Here is a 4,804-nt window from a genome sequence, read left to right as displayed (position 1 = left end):
CCGAACACTGTTTTTAAGTTGTGAAAGCTTTCTAGAAAGCCCTTAGATACCATTTTCTGATGCTTTAAATATTTGGGCACTACTGTTAACAAAAATGCATACCCCTTAAAAAAAAAGTCAAATGCTTTTCATTCACTGTTTGTCTTTGAACTCAGATGTTAGCAAATGGTCTTGAAGTTCTCATCATAAAGCCCTGCTTCAAATCACCATACTGGATGCTGGGCTGTGTGTGAGTAGCTTGGTGGCCTGTTCTCCATCACCTGGCAGTTAACTGTCCTGTATCCAATGAAAGTCACCTAAGCTCCTTCCACCAATGTCTGCCTCTGTACTGATCATGTCCCCAGAAGTCCTTCTGCTTATCCTCTCGAAAATCACAATAACAAGCAGCTTTAAGTACGCAGGTAAATAAGTCAGGAGGTACTCCATAGGCAACAGAACCATCAACCAGTGAGAAGAAGACATCCTAATGCTGAGCCGCACGGCAGTGAGAGCCATGACTGACAGCTGGGATGAACTCCAGGAGCAAAGTGAGCTTCTCATCTTTGGACATCTCTATTACAGCTTCAAAAGGTGCTAATGGTTTTGTCAGCCTTGGGTCAGAGTCATGCTTTTCCCTTCCCAGTGCTGGAGTTCACATTTCTATAGCAACCTAACCCCTGATCACGTAATGGCTTCCCAACTCCTTTGAAATGCTCTTTTTAAAAAAAAATTTTTTTGAAATTTTTATTTGTGTATACCACATGTCTTGATCATATCTACCCCTTACTCCCCTCTCCAATACCTACCTCAACACAACTCCCTCCCAACAGGTAACTGCTGTTTCTCTTTGCTTTCATTTCTGTCATATTACCTTATTGGTATTTTTTTTTTTTGCAAGACTAGCCTTTTTAGTCCTGCAAAATTTTGCAGTAGTGCATTTTTCTCCTATGGGATAAAATATAATCTTAACAACAACAATAACAATAAACAAGAATAACAGTAAAACTACCTAGATCATCAGTCCCATCCTCAGCTCCTGCTCTGCAGCCATGTACGTGGACCACCTGAAATGTCTACATGTTATGGTTTCTCTTGCTTCCGTTCCTTCCACATACCGCATGATTTTCCAGGACTAACAATACACCTTTTGTTCCTGCCACTTGGTTAGCAAACTCGTGTTGACTCAAATGCAGCCTTCTTTGTTAAACTTCTTGCCCTTTTCAACTCTAGGATGATTTTTTACAGTGAATATGAGCTATAATGTCAGAAAGGTCATGTGTTCAAATCTATCTCTCCCATATGATGTCCATTTCAATACTTTGGAAGTGCCTGACATATTGTAAAAGCTTAGAAATTGTTCATTCTTTCTGTTATGCTCTTGCTATATTCCCATTGTACTCTTTATATGTCCAAGGATAGGAATTACTTTTTATTATGATTTACAAATTCTTCACTAAGCCACGAGCTCCTGGGGTAATGGCTGTAGTATTTATATCTAGTTCAAAAACACCATTTATGGAGTCTGCCAACACAGACTCTGGGCCCTGCCCCCAGAAATTTGATACAGTGGGCAAGGGTGATTCCCACACATTTGCATGTCTATAAAGCATCCATGTGATTGCACATAACTTACAATTCAGAGGCTCCACCTTGCATAGTTTCTGTTGCTTTTGCCTACTGTTGTGACCGCAATACTTGAGACAGGCGGTATCGGGGATGGTTTACTTTTGCTGAGTTTCAGAGGTTTCAGACCATCAAGGCAAGGGTTGTGGTAAGCAGGATGCAGATGGAGACAGTAGGGAGGGAGCCAAGGTATGAAGTAGCCTCCCAAGGGGGCACCCCCATGCCAGCAACCCAACATCTCCAATCAGGCTCCATTCCCACAGCTCCACTGCCTCCCAAGAGGTTATTCATGTCATAAATCTGTCAGGGGGTTAAACCATAAGGTGAGAGTCCTCATGATCTAATCCCGTATGGAAATGCCCTCATCAACACACCCAGAAATGTGTTTCACTAGTTTCCTGGGGATTTCTAAATCCAGTTCTGTTGGCAATCGAGATTAACAATTGCTAGGCTGGAGAGATGGCTCAGAGGTAAAGAGCACTGGTCCAGAGGAGCTGGCACCCACATGGCAGCTTGTAACACTCTGTATTTCCAGGTCAAGTGGATCCAGCACCCTCTTCTGGCTTCCATCATCAGCAGGCATGCATGTGGTGCATAGACATACATGCAGAAAAAACACCTACATACACAAAAAGACACTAAAACCATTACCAGTGGCTTTGTTCTAAGAGATATGAACCAACCAAGTCTTTTTAAATCATGGTTACTATTACAGTATGTTCTCAGAAAAAGTCTGTGTTCAGTGGAATGGTTAGGGAAAAGATAAATGCAAATTGGTTAAAAATCTATGGCTAATCAGATGAGCCAATGTAGACATTGATTTCTATGTTTAGGTGATTACATGAAGTGAATGAAGTTATTTTAGGTTGTGAATTTAAAGAATAAATAAGTAAGGTGAGTAGCGTGTTAGTGATGTGTGCTCTCCTTTTTCTGGAGATCTGGAACTGAAGAACATTCTATACTTCCTTTTTTAAAAGTAAAGTTCTCTGTGTGAAAAACTGAAGATTTAGACATAGGAATCTGGTCAGAAAGGAGAAAGCATCAACTTTGAGAAGGATGGAAAAGAAGCAGGCAATTGAATATAGGAAAGTCAAAGGAAAGAGGAATTATATTCTTGAACACATTGTTCAATATGTATTTTCACTCTTGTGATGGTGCCATATTGGAAGTAATGAGATGCCACAAATTGTAGGGACAAATTGTACTTAGGGACATAAAACAGATGACTGATACATTCAGATCACGTATCTGTGTCCATATCTTCCTTCCAGCTACATCATAGGCTTCGGTAACAATGGCATTGCATTTTATTGTTTGCAAAATTCTTCCCCTACATGAAGTCAGGTGCTCTCTGCTTCAAGAAACACAATTTACAGAAGAGGACATGCTTTGACTTACAACTCTTGAGTCCAGAGGGATAAGGAGCTTTAGGGTTGGCTGCATAGAGACCCTCTGGCCTTATTTCTCTGCAATTTTCCGTTCTCTGAGCTTTCCACTCTCTAAACATAGATCCCCTTAGGCTGGTAGTTAAGTTCTGGATCTATACATCCTTGAAGAGAAGGTCCCAGCAAGCCTGAATTAACTTTGTCCTGTGTCTCGGGACTGAATGAAATCACTGCCATCCTTACACCAATGTTTGGTAGAGACAGTAGGAGAATCCATCCGGTTTCTGGAGCTGCCATGATCTCAGCTTCCTAACACACTTAGGTGTGAGAGGGACATGTGGGTTCCAGAATCTAACCCAAGTTCCATCCAGATGGAGAATGGATGTTGGGTAGATGGACAGTAAGGGCCATCATATGCAGTATATAAGCTGTTCTTCCATAGGCCCTAAGAAGACAGGAGAGCAGCTTTCCTTATTGTTCGGGTGACAAAACAGATACAAAAGGTCCTTACCCTTCTTAGTTGACTTCTTAATGTTCTAGAAGCCGTCTATGTTTACTATAGTGGCTGGATTTTTCCTTTGATCCTCAGATAAATTTTACTGAGGTATACAGTATATTGGGGGATACAATACATCACCACATAACATACTTTAAAATAATATTCTACAGCAACTTGATTTCAAAATTTAAATGTTCTGAGATATACCAGTGTGTTCTGTGTGATCTTTGGTGCCTTGACACAGTTTGAGAAACATCAAATTAGGATCTGCCTAGGGAAGTGCGTTAGAAGAGGCATTCCAAGAATTAGAACTTTAACATTCCGACTCCATACCTTGTTCTTGAACCATTTTTAAAAGCATTTCTTCTAAGATATTTTTCCTACCAAGGATTTTTATTAGGGTCCAGTAAGGAAAATGTGACCCACTTGAAGTCTGTAAAACAGTAAATTTAATTAGAGGATTACACTGGCGATAAAGAGCAGGGATAGTATCTGCCCATCCAAACAGGAGCAGAATCAAGGAGCCATGGTCACACCTAGGGCTGTAGGAACAATAGCTGTGGGCAGTTAAGGAGACCCAGCACCCGGTGTGGCTGATAGAAGGTAGGTTCACAGTGCACATGCAGTCAATGCCAAAAATAACTGATGAAGAAAACAGGATCATGCTTGTTCTCCCTTCCACCCAGGCTTTTTACCAATGCTTACTGTTAGCCAAATATACCTAGAAGGCAGAGCACAAGGGAGCCTGGGAAATGTAGTCCCATAGGATCTAAGCAAAGTAGGAAGTGACTGGCACAAAACATCGCCCGCATATATGCCATTCATTCAACTTGTATTTATTAGCAAATATTTTGGGGGACCCTAAGAGGTGCCAGGCTACATGCTGGGGGTTCCATAAATCAACCTGATCTCTGTCCTTAAGATCAAGGCTAATCAAAGGATATAATTAAGGAAACAACGAATGCTATCACAAACACTGAACTATCTCAATGTCCTGAGTGCAATGAGAGAAGAGTTCAGGGGTGTATGTGACAGTTAATGGTTTGAGTAAAGGATGAGACCCCTCACTACCCACCACTTTAAGTCTGGTTAATTTGTCTTCTTTAAAATATTTATTTTATGTACATGTTTTAAAGCTGTATGTAGAAATTGTAAATTCATGGAAAGGGATTATCCAGGTCTATAAAAAGAAGTTTATACAAATGATTAGGTCATTTACATTTTTATTTAGTCTCTGTGTAGGATACTTCATGATTTGAAAACTATGGAAACAATGTGTACAATTTGTGTGTGTGTGTGTGTGTGTGTGTGTGTGTGT

This window comes from Peromyscus eremicus, chromosome 11 (genome assembly GCF_949786415.1).
Source record: "Peromyscus eremicus chromosome 11, PerEre_H2_v1, whole genome shotgun sequence".
Classification (NCBI taxonomy): Eukaryota; Metazoa; Chordata; class Mammalia; order Rodentia; family Cricetidae; genus Peromyscus; species Peromyscus eremicus.
The sequence above is the reverse complement of the archived record's forward strand: the minus strand, read 5'-3'. Positions refer to the sequence as shown.